The 14,520-nt window shown below is 37.2% G+C and overlaps 1 pseudogene; it reads right to left on the bottom strand.

The window, feature by feature from the left end:
• Positions 1-447: 447 nt before the first annotated feature.
• On the bottom strand, positions 448-3,356 carry LOC107845419 (annotated as a pseudogene).
• Positions 3,357-14,520: the final 11,164 nt, after the last annotated feature.

Genomic DNA, 14,520 nt, shown 5'->3' with positions numbered 1-14,520 from the left:
ATTTCAATACCAGAAGAGTAGTTTGCTCAAATTCCTCTGTTTCTTCATAATTTTTTACCTGTGAAAAAGGAAATGGGATGACAAAAAACTTAAAGTTGTTGTCGCCGGAGAAGTATTCACGTCGATTGATGGTTGAAAGTAAAAAAAAACTCGTCAGACTATTTGTCGCCAGAGATTGAAGGGAGAAATTTTGCAGAACTGTTGATTGGGAGAGAGTTGAGAGAAGCTGAAAAGAGAAGAGAGAGTGGTTGATTTGAATTGAAGAGGGGTGTGGATTGAGTTGATTTGTATTTTTAAAAAGATTAGAAAGTTTTGAAAATATTAATTAAGTCCACAATTAACTTAATCAAGTATTCTAATGATGTTTGACCCTATCTGTTGGTCAATATCACCAATTCTTAAAAGACATCTTTCCTTCAATTTTCTCGAGAAAATGAGGATAGGGAATTCAATACCAAATGAATATATCGGATTGAGATTCAGCACGTGCCCCCACTCTAAATACAACACAAAAAGATTAGACAAAAAATGACATAAATGAGCATGGTGGCTAATAAAACTGACCACCTCAATGACAAACTTTAATTATTACTAGAAGAACAAAAAAAGGACCAATGGTGGAATATAAAAATGATAGGAAATATTTCGACCAACGCAGTAGGGCTAGAATTCATCTCCCCTATTGCAGATTCTGCCTCACCCCCGACAACGTTCTCATTGTTGCAATAAAGCAGCACTAAGGCAGCACGATGAATGAAGTGCTAGATAAGGCATATTGTGGAAGGACTGATTTATGCTGCTAACCAAAGATGTGAATGTCAGCCTATTATTATCCTATTCTTGTTCTTCCTTGAGCACAAATTCCTCAGTAAAGTGCCTGAGTGTCCCGAACATGAATTTAGGCTCATGGTGCATCACCCAGAGAACGTCAGCACATGACGGGCCAGGTAATACACATGTCACGGTGAATCGGTAAGGGCTATCACTTTGTGACACGCGCAAGATGCTGGGTCTACCGAACAGGTTGTGGAGTACCCCGAGCGCCTCCTCATAAGCACCACCCAAAAATATTCCTAGATAATTAGGTCCATCATTGCTTCCCAATTCATGGAGAGGCAAGCTTGACTCCCCTCCAATGAACCTATCAATCTTCCCATCACAGTCATATGTCAAGTCTGATAAATTCCCCAAGCTCCAGGTCGTTCGTCTAGATTATCGATGGGAATAATTGGGAATAGTTGGTCAATAGCCCAAAAATCAGGAATTGAAGTAAAAATGGATAGATCCACATGATATGTGTGCGCGGAATCAGATGTGCCAATAGCCTTTGACACAAACTCACATATGGCATCCACAGCATCAAGTTGTTCAATGTCCAAATTACCATCTTTGAACTGCTCCACACATCTCTGTTTCAATTGATCGGCATACAACATACAGGTATCGTACTCTCCATGAATAGCAGCAGCAAACAGATTCATGTAATTTGCAACCAGCATCATCATTGAGATTCTCCACAATAGACTGGAGACAAAGAGGAGAAAACTCATGAGAATGTATAGTAGTTGAAAAAACAACTTAAAATATCAGAACAGAGTGATGAGATACAATTACTCTGCCACTTTTGCTACAGATCACCAGATGCTTCACTTTCTTACTGTCACAAACAAATTGGATGGCTTGAACAACTGTAGAGGCGTATTCCTGAAGGCCATATCCAACCAAAACATCAGAATCGCAAGATTTGGTACCATCATAGTCAATTCCAAGCCCACCACCAGCATCAATGAATTTTATGCCAGCACCAAGGCATACTAACTCACAATAAACCTGGGCATCCTCACCAACTCCCTCAGCAAGCAAATTCGTTGAGAGGTTCATAGATCCGATATAAAAATCTAGCAATCGAAGACAATCCAACATTCCAGATTCTTTGAGATTTTTCACCACACGAAGGAGTTGTCTTATTGTAAGCCCAAAATTACCTTTCTCTCCAGAAGTAGATCCAAAATGACTAAAATGTTTGGTCCTAAGCTTAGCCTGGAGCACAATTACAGGTTGAACCGCTATTTTACGGCTAATGTCAATCACCAAATCAAGCTTTTCCTCTTGTTAAAGCATAATTATCGTGTTCAATTGGAGCTTTCTTGCAACCAAAGCGAGTGAAATGTATTCAACATCCTTGAATCCATTGCATACAAGAAGACCCTCCCAGCTACCTTTGTAGAGAGAGCTCATGGCTAAAAGGAGTTCTGGTTTCGACCCGGCTTTATGACCAAATCAAAAACCCGACCCAAATTTGACAATATCATCAACAACAAACCTTTCCTGATCGCATTTAATAGGATAAAAACCTTGGTAATGAGCCTCATATCCTTGAGATTGAACCACGTAATCAAAAACCAATTGAAGTAATTCTAATTGATTCTTCAGAACATCAGGGAATCGAACAACGAGTGGGAGCTGTAACCCCAGTCCACCAGAATTTATCTGGTCGGAAGCCTTCTTCACGACCTTAAGGAGATCAATTTCTTGGTGAGGAAGGGTATCGGTACTATGTGTCTATACAGAGATATCATCTGAAGAAGTAATGGTGAAATACGGAGCACCTCATCCATCGACCCCATACAGATCGGATGAGCTTTGGAGACCAATAGGCATCTGTCGAAAGAGGTACGCCGAAGGAAAAATCTTCAACGCAGGAAGAGTGTTATCCTAAAGGAGAGGAAGGGAAGCAACAGTGTCTACACAACAACCTAGGGCAGGCAGCTCTTCCATATTCTATTATTTTTCTATTTTTTTTAGGAAGGAAAAATCAAAGAAAGGATGAAAGATGGAGAAACTAATGTGGTTTTTGTATAGGAATTTGTTCACCAATTCTGTAATAGCTGGGGCCTTTGGAACGCGTCAAGGCTAAGAGCCTCGGCTACCTCCTCAAAAGAAGCAAAAAAGGAATTTAATCAAAAGATAATCACCTTCTAACACACACTTACACGACTCGAATATCCCCAGTACAACTTCAGAAGAAACAAATTTTCTTGTTCAAAAAAGAGAATTAAATTTTAAAACCAAGAGAAAGAACACAAACCTAACAGTCGAATGAACATCCCACCATACAGTTTTAACGAAATTATTTGCCATGGAAGAAGAAGAAATTTGGTTGGAAAAGGATAAGTAGGAAAACTGTAAACGATTGTGAAATGAGCGAGATTTGCATGGAAGGGTTCAGTTTATATAAGGGGGAAAGATGTCGGGTCATGGTCTTGGAGATTGGAACCACGACCCGACATCTTCTAATTATAGATTATTTGGTGGATTTGGAGATAATTCGCATGGGAGAGTTGTCGTGTGGCATTTGGTCATTTCTATGATGACTCGCGTGTTTTATGTTTTTTCACTGGAGAAATGGCTAGCAGATAAGATAGACGTGTTACGTACGGTAAAATATTAGGGAAATTTGAGGGAATTACTTCATTCGTACCATTTTGCTCGTCTCAATTTAATATTTCACATTAATTAAAAAAAATAATTAATAATATGAATACTTTATTTAAGTATCTTATTAAATAATGTTTACATTTTAATTTGGAGAAAACAATTAATACTAAGGGTGAAAAGGAAAAAAATTATCCTGTTTTGATTAATAAAAAAATAATATATAAAATAAAAAATTAAATTAAAAAATTTAGGACGAATAAAATGAGACGAATAGAGTACATGATTGCTGACCAAAATGGAAGTTCCTTTGATTTGGGATTCTTTAGATACCCAAACGCAGTGGTATGTAAAATACCATGGGAATTTACTTATCATATTTTGCTTTAACATATTTATTAAAAAAATAATTAAAAATTTAATTAATTTATCATAGTATTTTTAATTAATAATATTTATATTATGCCGTAAAATTAATTTGGAAAAAAACAAGTAATACTGAGAATAAAGTAGAAAATAAATTATCTTGTCTTAATACGTCAAAAATGATAAGTAAATATAGAAATTCAATTAATCCCTCCATCTCATTTTATATATATTTTTAATACAAATTAATTTAATACCCCCCCCCCCCCACCCCCGTCCCATTTTATGTATAGTTATTTCCTTTTTGGTCGTCCCCAAAAAAATGTCATCTTTCCTTGATTGATAACTATTTCATGGCTTCATTCTCATTTTATCCTTAGTGGATCCCACTTATTACGAAAAGACAACTAAAAAGTAAATATTAAGATAACTTTAAGAGGTCAATTTTGTAAATTTTACAAAGTCATTACTTATTTCTTAAATTTCCTGTTCGATCAAATGACGACACATAAAATAAGACAGAAATAGTAAATACTATATCAAGGTTTTTCTATTTCTTAAATACAATGCCTGATTAAAATACCCCAAATAAATAGACCAAAAAAAGTAAAAAAAATTGTGATAAATGCAAGAGAATAAAGGAATCATTGTTTACGCTAAATGGAGTGAGGAAAGTAGAAGGTCCCTTTTGATTTGGGATTCTTTTAGAAACCAACGGTTTTGATTGTTCCACGTCATAATACAAAACTTTAATTCCACTTTGGTATGCTCTTCTGATTCTGAGTTTGTTAGGAGAAGGCATTTCAAATTTTCAATCGACCACCCTCCCTAAAAAGAAGGTTTTTCTAGAGAGAGACAGACAAGCTTCCCTCTAGATTTTACAAAAACAAATCCCAAAACTTTGACCAAAATATGAGCGACCCCCTTGAACCACCAAACCCACCTAAACCCCCAAATGCATCCGATTGCAATATGGTAATTAGCAAAAATGAGAAACTCACATACCTCAAAACCCTAAAAGGGAAAGACAAAATCCTAAACTACTATACCCTCTTATCAGATCTGGAAGCCTCCCTGTTGAATCCCACTGATAACTCATTAATTACCCTCTCCACAGAGGACAGACTATGACTTTATGCCCCATGAAAATTCCCAGTTATCATCAAAACATTGTGAAATAGTTTTAACCACGAATACCTAAAGAAAAAAGCTGACAGATCTATGAACCTGAAGAAAACCATCACCCTCATCGATTTAGGTCTCAAATTATTCACAATCAAATTCAAAGTTCCAACATCACAATCGATAGCAATACAAGGAGGCCCTTAGTTTATTTTCGAAGCTTTTTTATTAATGAGAGTCTGGGAACCAAACTTCATCCCCTCCAAATCCCTAATTAAGACTACGACAATCTGGGTCAGAATACCCCAACTACCTACAGAACTTTATGATGGCCAGATACCGGAGAAAGTTCGAAGAAGAATTAGGAAGCTGTTGAAGATCGACGCATGCACCTCTGCCACTCTCAGAGGCTGCTATGCCAGAATTTGTGTCCAGGCCCCACTCAAAAACCTGGTTAGAACTAAGGTTGTAATAAAGAATCATACCTAGGCAATACTCTACGAAGGTGAAGGACTCCTATGCAAGGGCTGTGGCAGACTTGGACATGTCTTCGGCCAATGTCCCCACAAGCCCTAGGAACCAATTCTTACTCCCGGAGACCAATTCGGTGATGCAACTCCACCACAGGACAAACCGACACCACCGAAGAGTGATTAGTAAAAGGTTTTCTTCGCAAAATGAAGATCCAAAGTTCCCAAAATAAAACCGATAAGAAACCACCATACAGGAGCGAACATGTAGGTAAAGATGTTCGATGCACAAACGGGTAAATTCCTCCAAATTTTGAACCTATGCTACTGCACCACCAGAAACGGCGGTGTGACCGGCAGAAATGAAAGCAAGATTAGCCCTAATACTCCGGGCCCAGACCAAAGAAGTACCCATACTCAGATGTCCAACACCTTGTTGGGCCAGAAAGAAAAAATCTTGGGCCAAATGGAAAAATCCACAATGGCCAAACACAATACTAATCACATTTCCAAAGGGCCTAGGAAGCAGAGTATCCATTTTGGGCTGGAGGAAAATAAAAAGGCCCAAGAATGCGCCCAAGCCCACATCCCCAATATTAGTCCTCAACTAGGATGCCCCGAAGCCCATAATCCAAATTTTAATTTTAATTTTACTCTTTTTAATTCTAAGATTAAAGACTTCGAATGCAATAATGAGCTGGAAAACTTTCATCGATTCTCAATTTCTATACCATCTGCCTCTGGTACTCAATTTTTAGTACCTCTCGCACCTGTGCAAGACTCTTACATCAGTCAAGGAGAAGTTACTTCTTATGTCTTTCCATTTAATTCTAAAGAAAATGGTAATTATAAGGGAACTTCAAAATTCCCACCTCACTAAATACCTTCCCTCCAAAGGTATATACAGAATACACCAATAATTCTTTCCCCTCCTTTAGTTTCTAAAACTTAAGGGAAATATAATAAACCCATCAATGTATAACTAAACCTTGAACTCGATAATTTTCAGACCCAACCTCTAGGAATAAACCATCAACCAACATCATGGCTAGAAATATGCCTATCTCAGCTGATGGTTTCTCTCTACTAGAATCTGGAAGGGAGGCACATTACTATGCTAATTTTGAATCCATTCTATCTAGCACAATTGATAATGGAGGACCTGAACCAGGGCCTCTTGAACTATGGGCAGAATGGCTGGCTGGAAACTCTCATGAGCCTCACAAACCAGAATCTCCCTCCCAACCTATTGCCAAAACAAATCTCGACCGAGCTAATGAGCATGAACAATAACCTCCCCTTCTTTCCTCCCAAGATATCAGGCCTCTTAGCTTCTGGACCCCTTTTTGTCAGGGATAATAGGGACCCCCCTCTGACATCCATGACCCCAACAACTCCAGAATTCTCTCTGCTAACAATCACTCTGGAGCTGGATAAGAAAGAAAAAATGATGGAAGCCTTGATCAGAGCAACAGAAAAATGGAAAGCATCGTAGCAAGCCTTAAGGTCTCAAAGGCAGAGGTGCTCACTTTAGAAAGGCCTCTCAACTACTCCTTCGAGGATCTTATAAGCGAGATGCACCTTATTCTCTTACCAAAAGAACTCAACAAATGGACCTAGAGCTTATTCTCCCAAACCCTAGCATCTTTTACTCTACAAAAATAAAACCACTGTCTAAGAAAAGGAAAAAATAATGAATGCAACAACCTTTCTCCCCTTGTACAAAAGCAAAGGAATATTGCAGGACCTCAACACACCCTTAACACCATTAATGATGAACAACATAATATGAAATGTTAGGGGTGTAAACAATGCAGAGTTCAAAAGATACTGCAGATCTATGGTCAACATCCATAAACCCACTTTTGTTGCTCTTCTGGAAACTCGTACGAAAGATCACAAATCCATGGCTGACATTCTTGGTTTCATTAATCTCATCTAATTCCCTGCCTCTAGAAACTCTAGAGGCATTGTGATCATATGGGATAACTCCAGTATTTCTATCCAGGACATCACCATCTCCCCATAAGCCATCCACACCACCATCAAGGTAAACAACTCTCTCTCATCTTATTTTTTAGTGCTATATATGCTAGTAATACATTTGAAGGCAGGAAAACCTCCTCGAGTTTGCCAACTCCATCAGTACCCATTCCAATAGCCCTTAACTTATTAGGGGTGACTTCAATGAGGTTCTTAGAGCCTCAAAGAAGTTTGGAGGTAACCCCATCAGCCCCATTAAAACCAGTGTTTTTTAGGACTGCATCAACAATTGCAGCCTTATAGACCTTAGCTGTAAGGGCAATAAATTTTACCTGGACTAATAAAAGATATAAGAATAGATGGAACCTTATCTTGGAGAAACTAGATAGATGCTTTGCCAATGATCAATGGATCACTCTCTATCCTAAAGCTACTGTCACTCACCTGCCTAGAACTCACTCTGACCACTGCCTCCTAAAAATTAATTTCCAAAGGGAGATCCAAATCTCTGACAAGCCCTTCAGGCTTAAAACTATATGGTGCTCCCACCCTGACTTTATTAACATAGTCAGGGGTTCCTTCATATCCTCCTCCTACCTCACCAAAGTTGTCTCTAGCTTCCAAATTAGAGCTACCTCCTAAAATAAAACTACCTTTGGCAATATCTTCTAGAAAAAGAAGAAAATCTTAAGTAGGCTTGCTGGAATCAAAAGATCCACAAACTACCCACATAGCCCCTTTGTACATGAGCTTGAACTCAACCTCACCAAGGAATTCAAATCAATCCTCCTTTAGGAGTAGGAATTCAGGAGACTAAAATTCAAGATAGATCAACTGGCTGAGGGAGATTCCAGCATGAATTTTTTCCACACCTTCACCCTCAATAGGAGGAGGAAGAGGAGGAATAGAATTAATTTCCTCCAGGATGACTCAGGTAATTGGTCCTATACTCCTTAGGACATCAAGGAAAAGGTCCTTGATTTTTACATCTCTTTTTTAACCACTGAACACCACCACTCCTTTCTTAATTGCCAAAATAATCCCTCTACTAAAGGATCCATTGATCCTAGAAACCATCCTGACCTAGATGCCATCCCTATAATTAGGGAAATAAAAAGGGTTGTCTTATCTTTCAAACCTAGGAAGGCCCCTGGCCCTAATGGTATCTACCCCCCTCTACACAAAATACTGGGATATTCTGTGGACTTATGTCACCAACTTATGCACTGAGACCTTTCACTCTTGCAAAATGGACAAAGAAGTCAACACTACCTTCCTCTGTCTGATCCTCAAATGCACCAATGCATCTCATCTTAGGAACTTCATACCTATAGGACTCTGTAATACCCAGTATAAAATCATCACCAAGATCATTTCTAACAGAATCAAGCGTCACCTTAATTCAATCATCAGCCCCATCAAATCTATCTTTCTTTCCAATAGAAGAACCTCTGACAATACTATTATTGTCTAAGAGATGATATCTTACTTTAGGAAAATAAAAGGAAAGAAGGCCAATATGATCCTCAAGATTGATCTAGAGAAATTTTTTTATAGAGTAGAATGGAGCGTCATAAGATAAGCTATCCATTTCTTCAGAGTTCCCCCTAATCTTAGATCCCTTATCATGTCTTGCATTTCTTTCTTCTCCATTTCTATCTTGATGAATGAAGAAAAAACCCCCTCTCCACCGTCCATCATACTAGAGATATTAGATAAGGGGACCCTCTCTCCCCTTACCTATTCATTATGTGCATGGAGCTCCTCTCTAGAAGAATTGACTATGAAATTAACCTCCTACACTGAAACCTAATTCCATCAGTATGAAAGGTCCTCCCCATCTCTCATCTGTTCAATGCTGATGATCTAATCCTGTTTGTTAAAGCCAATGAAGAGAACTGAAATATTAGGAATAAAACCCAGTCTTACTTTAGCCTTCACTCTATCCAAAAGATCAACTATCTTAAATCTAAAGTCCTCTTCTCTAACAACTGCAGTCCTGAAACTAAGGCTAATTTGGCTAGGATTCTGAACATCCAAGCAAAAGAGAAATTTGGGAAGTATTTAGGTTTCCCAGTCTTCCACAAAAAACCTTCTAACAGAGACTTTGAATTCTTGGTTGACAATCTCCATTCTAAAATTTTTGGGTGGAAAGTTAAATTCCTCAACATGGCTGGTAGGACTATACTTACTAAATCCTCCATTAGTAGTATCCTTACCCATATTATGCAATTCATCTCCATTCCTTCCAAAAACCATAGCACAGTAGATAGGTGCACCAAAAACTTCATCTGGGGTTCCACTACTGATAAAAGGGAAATCCATTTGCTCAATTGGGACATCATCACTCTTCCCACAAAGAAAGGTAGGCTAGGCATTCAAAAAACTGCTATCAGGAATGAAACTATACTCACCAATTTGGCCTGAAGATAAAATCAACTACCTCACAAGATCTTAGCCTCTGTCCTCAGGAACAAGTACTCTTTCTTGACTAGATCTTTCCAAAAGTTTAACTCTTCCAGGACTTGGAGGAATATCTAATTTGGTTGGTCCCACTGTGTCAAAGCTTTACAGTGGATTGTCCATAATAGGGAAAAACTTAACTTTTAGACTGATAAATGGATCCCAAAACAACCAACCAACCCCCCTACGAGAAATATCATCTAGGGCCCCCTTTTCCTGTCCTTTGAAAATCTTAAACTTGCTTCCATCTAGAAAAACCTATTGTGGGATCTTACCCCTATACCTTTCTAGACCCTAAATCACATTACTGACCACTTCGATAACTCTTTCTTCCTAAATACTAAATACAAGAAGGACTACCTAATTTAGGGTCTCACTGGTAATGGCCTCTTTACTAGTGCCAACGCCTACTCTCACTTAGCCAAAAATTAGAATAAGATCACCCATGGAATATTTCAACATTTCTAATAGATTTGGAAGGTAACATGCCCCCCAAAGATCAAGATCTTCCTTTGGTTGGCTCAGTACAACCATCTCCCCACCAGTCTCACTCTCTCCAAAATAGGAATCAATATTTCACGTATATGTCATAGCTGCAACTACTCCTCTAAGGATATCATGCATATTTTTTTCTAATGTCCCCAATCCTCAGACCTTTAGAACCTCATAATTGCTAAGGAAAACCATAGCAATATGGTAATTAACTATTTCTATCCTTAGAACTGGCAGGCTACTTAGAAGAAACTTTCCTAGAAACCTTTTAACCAACTTTTTTCTTAGCATCAACTTCTCCCTTTTTCTTTTCTAGGCTATTTAGAATAACAGGAATAGAAACCTCTTTAACAATAGGAGGGATAAGGCCGACTTTAAAAACATCCATGCTAAGGCTGTAGAATACAACCACATTATTAGCAACTCTAACCCTTCTACTCGGACAAGGACTATCCATATCAGATAGTCTCTTCCAAGAGTTGGCCACTTTAAACCTTTAAAGGCTCTTGTCTGGGAAATCCTGGTAAGGGAGGCATGAGTGGAGTGATTAGGGACCATAGAGGGGGATGGTTCACGGGATACTCCAAATTTTTTCTAATTATCACCAATAATCAAATGGAACCCATTACACTGATATAGGGGCTTACCATAGCTGAGAAGGAAAATCTTATTTCCCTGGAAATCAATTGTAATACCCCGATCGTTCCTTAAGCCTAAATTCATCTTCTGAGTGAGTATGGGTGACTTCCAAAGTGATTGATATTTAAATCATGTGGTATTTCTCTAATTTCTACTTTTTGTTATGTGGAGAATTGAATAAGATTTCCATCAATACCAAATTCACCCAAATCTGACACTCGGGTGAAGAGTTAGAGCAATTTTAGTGAGACAATGTGCCAACTGATACTTGAGCGCGCCGTGGAGCCATCCAAAATGGCAATTGTCATTTTCCAGTGATCCTCCGTGATTTCACCGCGTCTCGCCAAGGCTCAATTTTAGGATTGTCAATTTTCAGTGCACCAACGCAATTCCTCCGCGTTGCGGTGCCCTTCCAAGTCACGACCAAGTGACAAAAATGACTTCACCACGTCGCTCCACTGAACCATTTCCCAATTGTCAAAATCCAGTAAAGATCCGCAATTGTGGCGCATCGCGCCAGGACCAGAAATCGGGCTACAGTCTAGAATTTTCTCAAGGGTAATTTGGTCTTTTTCACCTATTTTGCTCTCTCTATATATATTCTAGTAGAGGAGAGAAAATCTATTTTTTCTCTCCATTCCAAAAATCAAAAGAAAAGATAGGGTTTCTTTCTCTCTTCTAATTCCAAATCTTCTTCAAGAAATTCAAGAAATCTTTTATATATTTCACTGAGTTGTTTAAGAATCGAGTTCTCTGAGTTAAAAATATCAAGAAATTTTGCTCAAAGGTGCAAGAAAGAAGTTTATATCAAGTTTCTTCCTCTCCAAAATCCTAATCAAGGTATATGGGGTTTGAACAAGAACACTCCTTTCGTTCTTGTGCGTAAAATTTAATTTCTATTAGTGATTTGCATGAATTTGCAAAGTGGGATTGCACCCAAATTTCTCTATTAATCATTTATGAGATTTGAGTTGGTTAAGTTTGAAATTATGATATATTTACCATCATATTTCTTGAATCGAGGATTTATGCCATGAGTTGAATATTCTTATTATGAATTGATGATGTTCGAATAATTTGAGATAAGTATCATGATTTAAGCCTTCCATGAGAAGTTGATTGTTGAATACATATGGATATTGAACTTGAGAGTCAAGAATGAGTCTTATGATGTTTCATCCAAGCTTTTGATATTTGAAATGATTTGATAAGCAAATGTACTTAATATTGAGAAAGATTGTGTTGAGTTGAGTCAAGTTAGGAATCCACAAGATGTTTATGATTCACATATGAGATATATATTTATGTTTTGGTATTTATAATAGACCCACGATTTGATATTGATTAAGGTGGATTTCCTAACGCGTTCTGAGATGAGTCTGGTAGGAGTATTTAACACCGAGCAGAAAATATGGTATTTTCCTGAAACTACGTACCACCGTAGGATTGATGTTGATAATTGTGGGAGAAAGGCCGAGTATGGGATTGTGATTGTGAAATGAGGTTGTACTCCCTGGCAAGAGTACGACGCTCCCGCCAATGTGGGGTTCTTTCCTTAGGAGGGCAAAACGTTGGACTTCATGCGGTTCACATGGTGTAGTTTACGTCGGTTATAAGAAACTCCCAAGTTCATAACTATTTAAGTTCTTGAGTTACCGAGTCACTCCAAGTCATGAGTTGAGTCAAATAATTTACGAAATTTACGAAGCATGTATTTTATTGATGATTTATGGAAGTAATGTTTCAGGTAATTCAAGCGAAGAGAGTTATTAATGTTAGCATGCATAATTTCCTTAGACATTTATAATATTATTTAAAATATTGTGCATGCACCCCCACATATTCAGTACATTCCCAAGTACTGACTCACATACTCTTTTGTGCTCTATATTTTCTCGTGATATAGGTTCAAGTGCTCAGTCTCAGCAACGACAGTGATTTTCGAGTATCTTCACTACATTTATGCAGTTGGTGAGTCCTCATTGTTCGAGGAATTTGTATATATTTTGTGATATGGTTTTGTTGTTGTGGCTTTCAGTACTGTTGAGTCAGTTAGGGTTTTTTCCAATGGCTCCTTGATTTTGATGTATAGAGGCTTTGTCAAACTAGAGACAGGGTATGTACAGACATTCAATATATATTTTGGTTGTACAGTTTAGTATTTTCAGTATCTCTCTTAAACCCGATGTGGTATGTCTCTTTCTTATGCACGATTATTGTTGAATTGAGTTCCTTGAGGTGGTGTTAGGTTCCAAGGGTTAGCTTGGGGCTATGTGTAGACCTAAGTACCATGTGACGTCTCGGGATAGGTTCTCGGGGCGTTATAATGCTTTACTTGATGAATGCAGGTTAAGACTAAGAAGGCTAGGATGCCTTCTAATATCACACTATTATAAAGAGCAAAATGGTGGCCGACTCATTAGCCAAATTTAGAGCAGCAGCAGGTCATCATGAAAACACCCTACTTTTTGAAGTTCCACTGGTATGTGCTCGGCATGAACTTTGGGCAGACATAGCAAGAACTTTTTTTGTAAGGCATATCAGGAACTATAATCTGAAAACTGAAGGGGAAAATTTCGATGTCTTTGTTTTGAACCCAGACTAGTTTGGGGCTTATAACAAACTTATTTTACTTTTTTTTTACTTTAATGCATCTCCTTTCTTACCAAAAAACTTTTCAATCATTCTAGAGATTTTATTATTTAGTTTTATTTCCTTTATTAGTCCATTCTAACATACTTTTTTCGAGTTCAAAATAAGTAAATTTCTGAGTTATTTTTTAATATTTAAAATAAGTAAATTGTTCATTCTTCAAGAAATATGTTGAATTTTTTTTTCGATTTTATCCTTTATTTATACTTTCTTGGTTATGAGTCTCAAGAGATTTAATTGACTTTATTTTAATGTGACTTGAAATTTCTTTCAATTTTATCCTTCATTTACACTTTCTAGGTTACGAGTTTCAAGAGATTTAATTGACTTTATTTTAATGTGACTGAAATTTTAAGAATAGTCTGATAATATCTTAAAGAATAAAAATGAAAAGTAAAGTACAGTTTATGTCCTAATTTTTTTTTCTTTAAGAAGTGTGTTGAGAAAAAAAATTATTTATTTTGAATTAGAATATATTTTTTAATTACTTTTTTTAAATACTTATTGTCCTTACTAAAAATAGATATTTTATGATACTTATTATTTTAGAAAATCAAGACATAATTATCAGTAGCGTACCCAGGATTTAAAGATCTTATAAAATTAATAGACTGAAAAAAATAAAAAAAACACCTCAACGAGGTTTGAACCTGAGGTACCATTCCAGTGAAGAAGCTTAAGATCAACCTAAATGTCAGTGCACCCAACAAACTTTTTATTTCAATGGGTGCTTTTTTTTTATTTTATACCTATTTTTATATATATTTTTTATATAATTATACTTATTTTGCGTCAAGTTTAATGGGTGCCGGAGCACCCCAAAAATCAACGTAGGTCCGCCCTTGATAATTACTTCTCCTTTGTCTCGTATTAGTTGGTCATCTTACTAAAAAATATT

The sequence above is a fragment of the Capsicum annuum genome, chromosome 10 (assembly GCF_002878395.1).
Source record: "Capsicum annuum cultivar UCD-10X-F1 chromosome 10, UCD10Xv1.1, whole genome shotgun sequence".
Lineage (NCBI taxonomy): Eukaryota > Viridiplantae > Streptophyta > Magnoliopsida > Solanales > Solanaceae > Capsicum > Capsicum annuum.
The sequence above is the reverse complement of the archived record's forward strand: the minus strand, read 5'-3'. Positions and strand labels throughout refer to the sequence as shown.